We start from the raw sequence: 17,359 nt of genomic DNA on the forward strand, positions 1-17,359 counted from the left end.
TGTTTTAAAAAGGCAAATTAATATTAAAAAATAGAAACAACCAAAGAGTACACAGTTAATGGGGCTGTTATAAGAGATATATTATAGCATCAAATTACCAACTACACCTCTACCCCGATATAACACTGTCCTTGGGAGCCAAAAAATCTTACTGGATTATAGGTGAAACCGCATTATATAGAACTTGCTTTGATCCACCAGAGTGTGCAGCACTCCCCCCAGAACACTGCTTTACCACGTTATATCCGAATTTGTATTATATCGGGTCATATTATATCGGGGTAGAGGTGTATAATTAGTTATTAAAACTATGAAATTCAGAATGTAATTTCTCATTATTCAAATGTAAGAATATATGTATTTATAGTCAACACAGTGTTTTCACTTTCCATGACCAATAGATGCTTATAAGATGAAGCTTCCAGAGTTAAGAACTTAAAATTCTCATCAAAATCAAGGAAATCACCTCCAGAATCACCCTTAACTTAACAAGAAGGTAAATTACCCTTGTAGCTTTTACTTTGGAAAAATTCTCTTTTACTACTTGAAAATTTAACCTCCTGATATGAAGTGTTTTGTTAAGGTTGAGCCACATCAAAATATCATTATCCTAAATCATTTTTTGTGTTTCCTCACTATTCACAAAGCAATCGCAATCTTTGTCTGAGCCAAATACTATCAGAAGGCTGCTAGACCCTTTGGCTTCTTTATCTGGTAGGCAGGCACAATAACTTTTTGGAACAAATTATTCAGAAATTATATTCAGGGTGTTTTTCCCAAGTATAAAAAGCAAAACAGAAACAGCATCAGGTCCGTTGGTTCACATTTGTAAAAGGAATGAATCTGTTGGTATTCCTTCCAGTGACAGGAAAGCTTGCCCTTTACAGCTATTTTGTTAGTCCAATTAGTCTAGGTTTTATTACTTCAGCAGATTATTAACTATATCATATATCTATATTTTGCCTTAGATTGAGTTATAGACTAATTTGACTAAATCATAAACTCATAAGTAACACTGCTTTATACTATTATATTCATATCAGAAACTAGACAACATGTTATGGGCTGGTAGCACCACCTTTTATTAAGGTTGCCTGACAATTCCCATTATAAGACCCTCTTTTCAGCTGCTTATAACTTTGCCAAACTTGAACCATTTGGGCTGAAATTTAACATACAAGGTGTCTGTCTCAGGGTGGTGGGGGTTTTTTTGTTTGTTTATTTTTTTAATTTCAGCCTAAAGAGGGAAAGAGGTCAGTGAAAAATACATTGCTTTGCCATGTTAAAAAATTCTGATGTCTTATTCTTTGAAAAACACTAGCTCCCCTATGCTTTGGAGCAGGGACTTAAAATTGGCAGAGCAATAGCCTTTCTGTCAGAAATATGCATTTTGCCATCCCCAGGAAAAGCTGCCAAAATCTGCAGCTAAAATTCCAGTCATTCCATCTGCACTGGGTGTGTTATAATCTGGACATGAGCACGATTTTCCCTGCAATTGAAGCTCTGGGCTGCTGTGTGCCTTTGGTGGGGCAGATCCCAATCAGGAAGGAGTTAAAGAGCTCTTCTGTGCACAACCAACCCCAACCCAGTGTACCTGGGTGGTCTGTCAAGCGCAAAGATGAGAACCATTGGGAGCAGATGAAAGGAGTTAATGGGAGAGGACACAGATTGCACAAGAGGTCAGGGTGAAGAGGAAGAACTGCAAAGGGGACTTACTAGGGAAAGAGATTGGGACAAAGAGCTGGGGAGTAGGGAGGAGATTAGGCAAGGACACCATGAAGATCGTCTTGGCCAGGGAGCCAGTGGGGATGGGAAACATAGGTTGGACGGGACAGTTTTCTGGCTGCTGGGAATGGGAGGAAAGACAGACTGAATGGATCTGGGAGAGAACTGGGACTAAACGGGCAAGGAGGGTGGTGACAGAATTAGTGGGCTGGAAATCTCTTTGGCAGAAGGGGTCAGTTGCAAGGGGGAGAAACAGGGGAATGAGCAGAAAAGTTTATGCCTACTAGAACACACTCAGAACTCGGAATGGAGCCCAGGATTCTTGAGTCTCATCATTCCTCTACTGTCAGGAAATAGCTGTGGAACTCAATTGCAAAGTGTCCTATCCACCCTCTCTTCTACACCCTGCAAGACAGTCTGCTATTGCTATTAGTTACTTGAGCTCAAATGGCAGAGGTCTGAGTGGTGGATCTAATGATGCCAACCCTACTGATGACCTGTGTGGGTGTCAATATGCTGAATAATGGAAATTCTGGGAGCATTTTTGTCTCCTTTTTAATTAAAAAAACATAGGTCATTATACACAAAATTATGTTAAAGGAACTTCATTAAGTGTAGCACTCAAAAGTGAAGTGATGCCAGAATTAAGATTACCTGTGCAACCTTAATTTGGTTTCCTTCCATATATGCCATATGATACAGTCTTTAATTACGTACGTGCTCACATGCTATTTTGTTATACAATGCCTTAAGACACATAAGGGAAAGCTATAAGTGGTTTAACAGATCCTGGTTTCCATAATGCAAAGAAAGAGTTCTAAATGTTATGATGATCTCTGTCATGAAAGGAAATGTTGTACAGTCTTTGTGGTTCACTAATCCACAAATAAATTAAAGAGGATTTCTGGAAAGAATCCCAAAACTCAGACAAAAGCGTATTATGTATTGTATGTGCTCTACTTAACATAATCTTTTATCTTTCCTGAGGTCTATTATTTTTACAACCTAAAATGACTCATTAACATTTATCTCTACTACCTACGAGGAATCCTATATAACAGACACAAATAAGGCTACATTTCTGGCATAATAAATATGGAACTTCACTTTTGCCATTTGGTTATGTGTGACTAGAATTTATAGTGACAAAGAACCTTAATCTTTTTGGAAAAATAGTAATAAAATCTGTAGTGATAGTGTGAGAAATAATAATATGATTTGGATTGTTAAGGTGATTCTTGGAACTATGTATTTTTTAATCTAGACTTCTAAGGAAAAGGTTATTTTGTGATATATTTTTTACTGATTTTTCATAAAGAAACAGGCAATGGAAAGTACAGACAGGTAAATGACGTACAGCTTGTATGTTTCTAAGTACCACATGCTTGATGGGATCTCCAACATCATTATGCAATTTTACATCCTATAAGAGCTGAAAGACCAGACAATACCACACACACATAACATGTTAGGGTAGGAGTAGTTGTAATAACATAGAAGACATCCATGAATAGGGAAAGGTGGGAAAGAGGGAGAGGACTGGTTAGGTGTAATGGAGATCTGGCATTCTTTGAAACATCTCAGCATTTTCTTATCCTGCTATATCTGGAAACGGGGCCCAAATTTCTCTAAATTCATGTAATTGCTGGAAAATGTTATTTTAATTTACCACAATCAGTTCTTCATGCAGGAACAGATTCTATCCTCTCCTTGGCACAAATACAGCCTCGACTTCCCTCTCTTTTCCCGCATTCAAGGCCGTGTGTTGCAGATACACTCATTCCAGCTGAGGAGGACTGAATTGGACTCCATTTGGAATTCATAAAAGTCTGAAAGCCTGAAAATTAAAATCCACTGTGTAAAGTGGGTGTAAAGTGGGTATAAATTGCTGCCCTACCAAAATATCAGTGTTTTTACACTCACTTTGTACGGGTATAAATGATTTCATAAGGTGCAAGGCAATGAAGGATCAGGATGTTAGAATACATCACTGGCATCTGCTCCATGGCACTGAGAAAGACAGACATGTAAATTCGTTCCATCATAACAGCAGGGATAGGGGAAAATGCAAATATAGGAGGAGAAGGGGATTCTTTGTGTCTTTTTTTTTTTTTTGAAAGAATAAATGAAGGTGAATCTTCACTTTTGTGTTAGGTGCATATATCTAACAATCATTTACCTCAGCTGCCTTATCTCCCTAACTCTCCTCCACCACATTCCTCATTCATATCAGAATTGCCCTCTTGCTGACAATTCTGACTCCGTATGTATTAGATAAGCATCTTACTGCATACATTTGTTATGTACCTTGGATAAAAATTGATCCCTCATGGTATTTAAGTAGGTACAATACAGAATTCAGAGAATCTAAAGTCTAGTGACATACAATATGTGCTGGCAGAGCAAGATTTTCTGTTGCACCCTAGATAGGGTATCACATTGATTGTTTCAGTAGCACACACATTCGTGCATTTTCAAATGTGCATTGAGTTCAGAAACTCCAGAAAATAACGAGAATTTTCAATAATATCATAACTTCCCCATGCATGTTAAAGAATATTACTTATTAGCTTAAAACATGCACAAACTAATTTTCTACAAGTGAGTATGCAAAAACTGATGAAAATGTTGACATAATAAAATAAGTAAACAAAAATAATTGGTTAACTTAAAGTACTGTTGGATAATCATCATAATGAATATTCATAGTTCCCTGATATGTGGCTAACATATTTGAGCTAACTCACTCCTCTGCTCATTTTAATATATATGAACACATTTTTATATTGTAAGATGAATATGCTAATTAGACCGGCTCATCAGTTTGAACTAAAGAGAGACAACTAATGCCAAAAACCTACAATAAATTCAGACAGCATTTACCCCATCATCATCTCGAGAAGGAGGAGCAGTATGATTTAATAGTGACTTGCATGAGCAGTAACATATATACCCACTGTCAGGTACAATGGCTTTTTTCTGCAAGTTTTTTCTGGAAAACAAGGACTTCTGTTTTTAGCAAGGTGCATGTTCTAAACGAGTGTTCAGATCTGAACAATAAATCACAGTAGGCTGTGTTGTTCTTCTGTAATTGTATTCATAGGGTGAATTCAACCAGCTCAGAACTGTAAATACCTCATGAATGTCTCTGTTCTCAAGTGCCTTACTGTGGATTTCAAATGTTTGCGTTTAAAAATAAGAGATTAAATCTTGTTTAGGGTGGGATTTTCAAAAGTGCCTAAAGAGTTCATGAGCAAAAGTCAATGGGACTTGTGTTCCCAAATCCTTTGGTGCTATTGATCTTAATGAAGGTATAACTGTGTTACAGAATATACTGTGTCCTTTAAATTACAATTTTTAAAATATCCTTTTTTTTCTGGAATTTTTGGATGTAAACCATCAATTCCCGAGGAACTAAAGAGTAACAATTGATCTGTTTTATCTAGCAGTTCCTCTTTTAGTACCTCTATCTCTGACAGTGCCTCATTATTATCCAGGGCAAAGGGGGAAGTAGGTCTGGGGTAGGACCCCAATATCCTCGTGTGCAAAGGAAGAATTTAGCTTCTCAGCCAGTGCCGCTCCTGAAACTCCTAGCCAGTATATTTCTTTCTTGCCTCCTTTATGATCTCTCCATGCCCCAACTCTCCAGATTTCATTTTTTTTCAAATATGGTGGCTCATCTTCTGTCACACCTGAAAATGGGGCACATCTCCTCATCCTCAGCACTATTTCAGAATGCAGAAGAAAATGTCAACCTAGTATTCTTCAATGTTTTCCATGGATATGCTCTCTGTTTGTTTCCCCCATGTTTGACTTTCATCATTTCCTGTTCTCGAGCCCATTCTATACCCTCATCAAATGTACTGACATCATTCTGTGCTCTCTCATTGATACTCTTTAGGGAGTAGGTAGATCAATTTCCCATGCTCCTTCCACCATCTGTGACAGCACTTTATACCTAATTGACTCCCTGACTCTTTTCAAAACCCATCCTTTCTGCTTGGCCCATGACTCTTCACACTCTCTACAATAATTCTAGAGGAGTGGATGATTCCGGAGATTAGTAATGGGTTACAGAACAGAGCCTTTTAATTCTAGGTCACTAGTTCAAACCCAGCCTAGGGCAATAGTGACTGAAATTTGTTAACATCCGATGGCTGTTTAGTTGTTCTTTAGTCACTTCAGGTACCTGTGGTATGTCTCCTCCTTCCCCAGTACATCTGCCCAGTTGAGTAGTTAACATCTATACTGTAGGTCATAAATGCTATATTTCAAGATTATCACAGTGAAACCTTATAGTGGAGTGAAATTTCACTAATGACTTGTTTACTGTGGTATAAATAAAGTTGCAACCCTTTCACCCTGATGTAGGCATACTTCTATGAGTATAAAAGTTTTTATACTGGCATAGCTTATTCTGGTTTGGGAAGCAAAATAATTTATAACAGTATAAGGGCTGTCTACATGCTCTGGAAGCAGAATAATTATTCCCAATGTAGACAATCCTTAATGCACTTTTATACTGGTAGAACTGTGTCCACACTAGGGCTTATAGCAATATAACTATACCAGAAAAAATAACCCCCCAGCCAAGATTATTATACCAATAAAATTCCTTTAGTATAGTGTCTAGACTCATTTGTGGTCCTGTTTTAATTTAAGTTAATCTGATCGCTTATTCATTTGAGTTACTTGAATTAAAACAGGAATGCATTCTCTAGTCTAGACCTACAAGTGGAGTGAGGCTTCAATTATAAACCAAATTATGCAGTCGTGATTACCCAGATTCTACTACAAATCTAAATAAAGACTTAAGGATTTGGTCCCATTCATAGTTTCTCAAATTCCAAGTTTGCCGTGAATGGGTTTCACTGTATGGTATTTGTAATCTAGATTTTGTGCACTGTACTCCACTTTGAAACACTGTAATACTTTTCTATGAGTGATACTATAAAATAATATTAAGTGTTATATTCAAGGCCATCGTGCCTTTAATGTTTAATTGAGGAGCTTTTATGCTCTCAGTTTTGCTTGTGAAAGAAACAATAAAAGTTAAAATCTGTGCTCCTTGAAAACTAGAAGCTGTACTACAATTTCATTTGCTCTTTCATGAGACTGGCTACAATTTTATGCATATTCTGCTTCAATAATGTCTTGTGAACAAAATATTACATCTGAAAATGGGTGAGTCACTCATTTTTCCCTTCCATATTTGTCTTTTTCTGAAAGGCTTTAAAAAAACAGGTTCCGTGATGAAATGATTTTCTGTCTAATGTTAAGACGATGGGGTTACTTATGTCTTATCTATGTGATCACTGTTCTATAACGGCAAGCTATCAAGCCATAACTGCCATTCACATCATTTAATTTTCAAGTCTTGTTTCATAATGAACTTCAGTGGGTATTGAAACAAGACTATATCAAAAGTATTTGTAAAACAGGCAGCTTTATGGTACGTATGTCATGCTTCTGTTTCTATTCCAATCCTCTTTCAAATAGTGGAAGCAATTTCACTTTCTAAAATGTCTTGCTTCAGAATCTTTGGGAAAGTCAGGTTTTGCATGGGATTTGGCATACGATGGTACTTTACCCCATGGTAAGCACAATCACTTTGTTTCTATAGAAAATAATGGTAACTGGGAGCTTCTTCTAAAGCACTTTGAGTGTGTGATGGCATGTAGTGTGGGAGTGGGGGTTATGAGAAGGCAATTGCTGGCAATTGCTCTATCTGTTCAGGGAGAAAAAAATTAGAATTCAATTCTTCTGCTTCTGGTAGTAAATTCAACTTACAAATTACCCTCATTAACTGAAATTAAATATTCAGAATCCCAATTAGTGCCAAGAAAATTGACCAGCTTTGGCTGGACCACATCTAATCACCATCTCATTGTCTCACACCACTGATAGTACTGGATGAAGATGAACTAGAACTATTAGAGGAAAAGGACAAAAGGAAGCCAGTGACCTCTACTGGATATACTTTATGGGACACGATTCAGTAATGCTGCAGCTATGTAGGCAACTGGAACAGTGTTGTGTTAGGGCCATATGCTGCCTTAGACCCTCCTGCTGTGCCTAGTTAGTGATGACATTCTTAACCTGAAGATACCATCCTTGCTACTTTCTACAGCTGACACAGAAGTATAGTTGAGTGCGGATGCTAGTCAGTTCGGGGGTGTACTATGCAGAGAATGACACTGATAGGTCAAAATAGGAGCGGGCACAATTGCTCTCAAAATATTAGGTCTGGGTTTTAAGCTTAAAATGACCATATTAATGAAACTATGTTTTTCCCACAAGTATACTCAGATTTTCATGACTCGCATGTGCTTTGATGTATATACATCCTGTCCCAGAATTGCTTCTTGATTGGAGCTTTTTTGTTTGCTTAATCCTGGTTTTAAAACTGAAAGCATCACCAATTTCATACACAATATTCAGCATGCTTTGCTGTACAAAATTCAGTGCTCCTGCCACAAAGCTAAGCATGGATGTAAACTGGAAAGAAAATCAGTTTGCAGAACATGCCCTCTAAGCAGCTTTGGGACTTCAGACTTTCTCACCCCACACTCCCAGAGAAGAGCTTGGCCTTACTGCATTCTTTACTTGCAGGGTTTTCTCTTGGTAGGATCAATGAATTCTGTATCTTCAGCAACAAAAGGGCAGATTTTAAAAGTGCAAGGAAAGTGCCTCAGCAGGATGAATGGCAAAATTAGAATTAAACATCCTGCAGGTTATTTAAGAACACCCAGTTAAGGAGTGCTTGTAGATGTAAAGGCGCATCTCTATGTTGGGGACAATGCAGAACTGCACTTAAGATCACCTTTGTCTGTGCAACAAATCTGGCCAAACATTGCAACATTTCCCCCCCCTGCTCCACACATGCAAAATATAAAGTGACAAGGCTAAGCCAAGGAAGAGACAGATTGGAGCTAACAAGAATCCTTTAAATGTGGAAATCCTGCTAAAAAAACAAAGATCAGAATTAGGGATATGTGAGCCCTGCAGGTTTGGAGGTTTGATGGTCTTGTGAACTTAACCCTGCAGTTCAGTTAGAAGGGGTTGGAGCAAACCACTCTTTACATATTTGCTTGGATGTTTGTGTTAGAATGAGAATTCTCCCAGAGAATCCTCATCTTACTCTCCAAACCAAGGGCCCACTCATTCTTCCCTAGTTGTTCCCCAGCAAAATGAGTCTAGGGACCTTGTTACTCACTGTTGCTTTCTCCAGAAGGACCCAGTGACCTCCTTACCCCTCCTGATCTCTCTTGGTGTCAGATGGGGCTCTGTCTAGGTTTCTTCCCCACTCTGAACTTTAGGGTACCGATGTGGGGACCTTCATGGACACTTCTAAGCTTAATTACTAGCTTAGATCTGGTATCGCCGCCACCACCCCCAAGTACCACCTTTTTCCCTGGATAGTCTTGAGGGACTTCACCAATTCCCTGGTGAACACAGATCCAAACCCCTTGGATCTTAAAACAAGAAGAAATTAACCATCTCCCTCCCTTTCTCCCACCAACTCCTGGTAGATCCAGATCCTACCCCCTTGGATCTAGAAAACAAGGAAAAATCAATCAGGTATTAAGAAAAAGGCTTTTAATTAAAGAAAAGAAAGGTAAAAGAAAACCCTCTGGGAGAGATTAACATACCAGCTACTCTCACAGACAACAGATTCAAAACACAGAGGATGCTCCCCTGGGCACAATTTAGTTACACAAAAAAAATACCCAATTTGATTCTACCTCTAATTGCATAAGACAGGTTACAAAGAAATAAACATAAACCTATTTATTCCTTTCTAAAACTTACTACTCTGATAAGAGGCTGGTTCCTTGATCTTTTTCACTCTGGCTGAAACTGAAACTCTAAACAAAAGAAAAACTTCCCTCCATCCTTTTGAAACATCTTGTTCCCCCATTGGTTCCTCTGGTCAGGTGTTAGCTAGGCTAGGTGAACTTTTTAACCCTTTACAGGTAGAAGAGGCATTAACCCTTAACCATCTGTTTATGACAGGCTCCTTTCACCTCAAAGGGTCACTGAGCAGTTCCCCTACATCTTCTCTCTTCTGATGGGCTGTCAAATAGGGCCACTGTTCTATCTTCTCTCTCAAACTCCTGATAGTCTTTTGGGAAGGAGTGGAGCTAAGAATGGCCTGACAAGGGCAGCAGAAGGAGACATATTTTCTTACTGCAGCTGCTGCTGCATTAGAGGCTGTATGCAGATAACCCACATAGAGCTTAGCATGGTAGCTAATTATTGGGTGTCATCATCTTGTATGATTACTAAGGAATCCCTGTGGGTTACCTAGCTATCAAGGTGAACCTCACAGGGTGATATCTGCTCCAGGGCTTAATACAGCAGCAATTGCAAAGAGAGATTGGGAGTGTTTTCATCTCCGGATACTCTGTGTGTAAAGAAGTCAGCCTGCTTCCTGGGGAGCTGGAGGTAAGTAGTGCTGACTGGAAGCTCCCATCCAAGCGTGCAGGTCATGGATGGCAGCCCCATCCAAGGCCCCTGGTAAAGCAAAAGTAAACAGGAGAACCAATGGTTTAGTAGAAGAAGGCTGGGGTGACTTTTGTGGACAGTGGGAGGAAGACTAGTTGTCGGGAAGATATTAAGGCAGATTTCAGGGACTTTTCAGTTTTGCTTATAGCCTTCTTCCCTTAGTTTTATGAAATATATTGGACTTGAAATGGCCATTAGAAGGGGAAGACCTATAGGTCATCTGGACTTGTGGTTACCCAACGTGGATTATGTGTGGTCTGTGGAGCACTTCCAGGTGTTTTGTGTCACTCCTTCATTCACAACCTTGGAGGATCTGGCAGTCATCAAAGAGTGATATCTTCTGCTACTTGAGGCAAAGATTTTCAAAAGACTATCCCTTTGCTAATTCAGAATTGTCCCTTGCAGTATATTTTACCAGTGCGTTCTCCAGTCTCGATATAAATGTCTCTGACAAAGAGGTTTCCATTGGAAGATTAGGCCAGAGTCTAATAAATGTGTCAGGAAGATTTTTCTGAGATTCAGGCTTTATTTTCCTTGTCTTAATATGGAATGTCATGGAGCAACTCATGAAATGCAAGTGCAGTAAATCATTTGGACCAGATGGTATTCATTGGGGGGTTCTGAAGGAAATAAAGTGCGAAACAGTGCATATAAATCATTAAAAATAGCAGCTGTTCCCTAAAAACTGGAAAATCCAACCTGGTGCCGGTATTTAAAAGGGGGTAGCGGTGGGCAGTTGCGGAGAACAGCGATTTCAGGAATTACAGCCTGATGAGCCTAATCTCAGCTCCAAGGAAATTTACGGAGAATATGTGTATAGGACAACACTTAGATAAATACATTAGAGCCAAATCAGCACAGCTCCTGCAAGGGTAAATAATAGCTCCATAAGCTATGAGAGAGCTCTGAAAAAAATTGTTACTATAAAATAGCAATGTAGCTAAATCTGATTTGGGTGGTTATAACTTGTTTGGAAAGTCGTTTTTAGATCTTGTTTTTAGAAATCTTTTGGAAAGGAAATGGCCTGTGGGATATCTCACTGAGGATGAAAGAGAGGTCCATTGGGAGAGGGAGTTCAGGACTACAGAGCAGGACAGTGTCAGGAGATGAGGCACAGACAGACAGGAGCTGAGTAGTGAGGAGGGAGCTGGGCAGGGGTTTATGGCACCAGAGTGTGAACTGTAGGGGAGAGTCTAGTGGGGAGGGAGGAAGAGGGCATCTGGGAAATGAGAAGGAACAGATCATCAGGATGGATCTGGCAGGCAGGAAGAATATATTGGTCTTTATGGGAAGAATGGTGTTGAGGGAACTGTCTGGCAGCTTTTGTGGGGTTTGGAGAGGACAGAACTGAGGGAGGAACTAGGGACAGTTTCCTAGCCTGTAGTGGAAGTAACAGTCTAGGGCTGGTGCAAAACTCTCAATTAAGTTACAAGCCTCACCCACCACAAGCCTGGCTTTGCCTAACTTTCAGTGACTTTCCCTTTTTCCGTCCATAAAATCGTGGATAGGAAAAAACTGAGGGTGAAATCCTGGCCCCTTTCAATTAAGTGGCAAAACTCCCGTTGCCTTCAATAGGGCCAGAATTTCACTCGAGGAGAGCATTTTTGTGCTCACATTTATTTGCAGATCACATGGTAAAGATTATTGGTATGGAAGCCAAACCATGAAATTGTGACAACTAGGGGATCATGTGTATTTGCGAGATGGTTGTCAGCATTTGATTTTTGTCTTCCAATAATTAAAATAACACTGCATGTCCAATATTTCAATACTATGAAAAGGATAAGAGTATTGAACTCGAAAACTCAGTGGATTCTTTGCAAATTTGATGTGTCTTGTTCTGGTTTGGTGATTTTCCCAGGGTAACTTGTCAATGAAATTAAAATAAAAAAAGTAACTAGTGTGTGACAAATGTAATCCTCTCAAGGCCAGGGCAGCCATGTTTCTGTGTTCCAGAAAAGTCCATGTTGACCTAACAAAGTGGGAAAAAGAGACTTCAACTTTCTTTCATAGGGATGGAGAATGATCATTGTTTTTGTTTAGATCCCATCTCAGATTTTCTGTGAAGCTTAGCTGGAATTCCTGGGGCTTGATGCACCTGTTGAGAGAAATGTCTCCCTGATGAAGGATGTGTGGGCTGGGAATAAAAGCAGAATGTGGTCTGAGACAGTGAAAGCTGCGATAGGAAGGGAAAGTGCATTGAGTGACAACTGCTGGGAGCTGTGTAAATGACAGTGGAGAAACAGACAGCTCTAAAAGAAATATTCATTCATCCACAAAATAAATCCTGTACATCAAAGAATTACAATGTGCACACGAAGTGTCTGCTTTTATTTTGGTGCTTCTGGGCATTGTACTGTTTAGTAAATCGGGGAAGGCTGTAAGTCAGTTCTTGTTCTTTCCATTTATCTAATGTGCAAGGACATTTGGTGAGGATTCTACAGGATTTGTGAAGAAAGCCCGACTATTTAGCAGGGAGCATATTTATCATCATTGTACTTGCAAAATTATAACACAAACTTTCTCTGGAGGAAACAAGATAATGTTTATTTTTTATTCATTGTATTGGGTTGGTGCCTGCTTGCATCACTGCAGGGTTTCATTTGGCCTCATCCAGAGCTCACTGAAATCTTTAGAAAGACTCCCATTGACTTCAGAGGGCTTTAGATCAGGGCTGTACTGTTTTCATTAGCAATTCTTCCTTTTAGAAGATTTTAGAAGTAAAATGTAGTATTAAATATTTGTCTAGGTTCCTCAGCCCAGGAATCCGTTTTTGATTTTTGCTCAATTAGGGCCAGATTCTGATACCTTTACTCAGGCTGAGCAGCACCTTACTCCATGGTTACTGACTGGTCCTTGCCATTAGATACAGCAGCTATCAGGCTGCTCTATCTTACACCCAGCTGCCCGAAGGGAGCATCTGGAAATCTTCCAGATGAAACAACTCCCTACAATGGGCTGTTAGCTAGTCACAGCCTTCCAATGCCAGATGGGAGGGGCATAGGAACAGCTACTATGCCCTATAAGACCCTAAGATTCTCCTACACAAGAGGAATTAACATTTTCCTGCTACTTTTTCACTGCCTAAAAGTAAAGCTGCTGTAGTGAGGAACAGAATCTGGACCGTCATCTAATTTCATCTCATAAAGTCCTGTACACAGACTGTGAATATTGTTCCCTGTACTATATGAGAATTAAAGGGGGTGGGGGTAGGGACCTAACCCTATGTGAATACAAAATTTAGGTTGCACTTACAATCTTTACATTGCATTATTTTATTATTTCATTTCTTTTGTATAATCTCCTTGTTATTTTTAAATAATAAAAAGAGAGGCCAGGGAGAAAAAAATTGTCTGGGTTCAATAATGTTAGAATTTAAATGGCCCCAGTTTGGCTTGGAAGTTCACACCTCTCTGAACATCAGTGAGCTGAATAGGGCCAAAGAGAAAAGGTATTCTCATCTTTCCAGACAAGAAACAGCAGCAACAGACAATTCTTGCAACTGGTTTATATTGTGATGTCTGAATCTTCAGACTAGTAGAAGAAACTAGGGCTTATTTTCCTCCATACCAATGGTAGACTAGTGTAACTCCACTTGGTCCTGATTCCCAGCTCCCATTGGTTTTGCAGTGGTATAATTCTATTGACATTAACGTAGTGAGACCTTATTTAGACACTCCTTGGAAAAAAAGAATCAGGCTCAGTGGGTTCAATCCTTGATCCCTGTGCCGGGTCTATGCCACCCGCCACATCTCCCTCCATGTAGGAGGACTCTCAGAGGCAGGAAGGGTGGGCAAATATCATGCTGGGGAGGACTTGGCATCCCAGTGCAAGAGTATGCATTGTTCAAGGCTTTTGCTGCATTCACATGCACAGCAGGGATGTATTCTCGACCCAGCCCTATTCTGTCAAACTATTGACTGGACATTAGGACTTGCCACTCCACATGTGAGAATCAAGGTTTGTCAGGAAGTGTTTACAAACAAAGACTATGCTAACAACATTGCCTTGCTTGTAGAGAAGCCAGCGAATCTCAACTCTGCCCTTCAAGGTTTCCAAGATGCTGCCCATGCTGTGGGTCCAGAACCTTGGATCTGGGCCACCAGAACCCCTGGTGGAGGGCACTGATGAATTTATCTATTTAGGCTTCAACTAACAGTCCCAGCAAACTAGATGTCCTCTGACCAATAGGTCTTACCATCTCCTTCATGCAGTCTGCTCTGAGAGAAAGTTCAAATTCCATCAAACTTGTATATTGCCTGTACTACAGGTCAGAAACCTGGATCCTGTTACAGGCAGAATTGGAGGAGCCAGAGGCAATCCATATGTAGAGCCATGCATGGATATGTTTATATCCACGGATGCAGATATCCATGGATATAAAGTGGATATCCGTGATGCTGCAGGGCTCTACCAGGAACCACAGTGGTAAAAGTAGCAGTATGTCAGGCCACTGCTTGCAGAAGCAAGCATCCAGCCCAGGCAGCTCTGCTGGCATGGCTGTACTGACCCCAGCCCTGACCACTGGGGTGGGCACCAGGCTCACTGATAGCCGTCCCTGGTCCCTCCCAGGCTAGGGGCTGGCTCATGCAAGTGATAGCCTGACATGCTGCTGCATTCACTGCTGCAGTTCCCGGTAGAGCTCTGCAGGTCTGCAAATATCTGCCTTCTATCCATGGATATCTGCATCCATGCAGGGCACTATCCATACGCTCTGTCAGGACCAAATCCTGAGCCTAAAGTGGTTCAACTTTACGGAAAACACAGTCATCACGCAACTAGTGTTACCAGTCTTGTGATTTCTATCATGAATCTCAAGCTATTTGGGGTTTTTCTGAAAGTTTTAGCATCTGGAATCATAACAGTTTTAGATTTCATTTTAAAAAATAAGTAAGTTTCTAGCACTAATGGCTGCTGAGAAAAGCTGGGAAATACAACTCACATAAACCCTGAAGGTCTCAGAAACCACAGGCAAATAAAAAGAAACCCACATGGATTTATTTTTCAAATCTTATGATTTTTAAGCTAAACTCATGATTTTGGGGGCTCTGACACATGATTTGTGAATGCTGGGGGCTGGCAGTACTGCTACCATGCTTCAGTGCCTTCTATAAAGGTGCTGCCAGTAGCAGGCTGCATGATACAGTAATATGATTATGTGTTGTGCTTCCAAAGGCAGCCCTGCGAGCACCCTCTTGCAAAACCTGGCACAGGGAGCAAGCAGTGGACAGGAGGGAGCATGTCAAGGGTGGAGCCATAGTATGGAGCAGTTCAAGGGATTTGGAGCTGCTCTGGAGCGTGCCCCTCAAGAGGCTGCCATAAATTAAAGCATTCCCTGACTGCTTTGATTTATGCAGGAACCCACACTGGGCTCCCTGAACAGCCCCAAATCCCAACCATGAACATCCACAAATCATGAGACTGGCTTAAAAATCATGAGATCTTTAAGAATAGTAAATGGGAGTTATCTTTTTTCCCTTGTAATTCTTGAGCCTTTAGGTGAGATGTTTCCAAGTTGCTCTTTACAACCATGAAGGCTACATGCCCACTACTTCATGTATCTATGAACACTGTGATTCTCAGATAATCATGTAATTCCAGGAACTGAGGGGAAAAAACTGCAAATATTGCAAGACTCACAATAAAACTGCCTTACGCCTACCCTATGCCCCACCATTGGCTATGCTGTGCTTCCTAGAGGTGCTATACAGAATTTCCACTCAAATGCAAGGGTTTTTGAAAGACAAGAATGTAAAATCAGTATCCAGTGCATATAACAGGTACTGCCCAGTGATTAGGTTAGTTTAATAAAGTAGTCTGAGTGGGAGAGGTTAGGTGTAGACAGTCAAAGTCGACTTTGAATTAAATTGTTCTTATTGGCTTGCATCACAGCCTTAACATTATTTAGCATAATTTTATCATGCTGCTTTGTCCTAATATTGTCTATATGGGTACAAAGCCTCCTTGTTTTCTCTCTCTTTATATGACTGCTCCCAAAGGTGCAACAGCTGTTCTCTTCTGAGATGGAAATATTGCATTACTACCATTAGCTGAGAATAATATGATAATGATGTCATGCAGTAGCATGGCTCACCCTCATTTATCTAAATGTAGATCAGAGTATCAGACCTTAAATTCTTAGGACTTTAAGTTATAATATACAAATGTGGTGAAGACGTCACTATTTTCAAAGGTTTAAAATCTTTGGTTTAAAAAAAAGAGAGATAAAGACTTCCAATATAGGGATTATTTCATGTGAAAAGAAAACACTGCTTTTTCACCCTGGTGTATAGATAATACATTAATGGATAAAATAGGGGATCATATTCCTCTTTTGAAAAACTTACTACTTAGAGATTTGAAGAAAAATCAATGTGACATTTGAATACACTTTGAAGTTATTTCTCAGCTTGAAACTTCACTTTTGTCTCTCTCTTTTTTTATCAACTGTATTCATTACATTTCCATATAAAGCAGTCTGCTTGTTAAATACCATCTCTGCCTTTCTCTTTTTCTCGCTATCACTTTGCTCTCCATGAGAATTGAACACTTTTTCTCAAAGGTAGTAACGCACCATACAATTAAAGCCCCAGCCTTTGTAAAGATAGACAATAACTTTGATTGCTGCATTTGTATAATTAAGGGACAGACCTCTGATTTAAAGGGGCTCCTGTTTTGCCTTTGAAATTGGGAGAGCATGAGTTTTCTGTGGCAAGCTCACTGTAGGAAAGTCCCAGGCTCCTTTAGTGTCACATCTATCTGCGTCCCCCAGACTGCTCCTCCGCTGTCCCAATGACAATGATTAGTCGGACCCCCCACTGGCTGCAGATGGAATGAGGCAGAGAGATAAGGCAAGCTGCCTTTCTCTTATGCCTCAGATCAGTGGAGGGAGAGCTCTTCTTCACAGGAAGCCCAAGTGTAAGCCGTTTAAACAAGCATGCAGGAAATATTGGGGTAATTACCAAACGCAGGGAGGGGGTCTGTGGCTATCAACAGCATTGAGAATGGATTCTAAAATTCACTCAGCAGATTAATTGATCTTCTCTCTGCAGCTTATCTTTTGAAATAATTCTCATGGCTGAAAGTTGAGAGAGTAAAGTGTGTGGCGGAGAGGCATTCTCATTAT

Source organism: Gopherus flavomarginatus, chromosome 3, assembly GCF_025201925.1.
Source record: "Gopherus flavomarginatus isolate rGopFla2 chromosome 3, rGopFla2.mat.asm, whole genome shotgun sequence".
NCBI lineage: Eukaryota > Metazoa > Chordata > Testudines > Testudinidae > Gopherus > Gopherus flavomarginatus.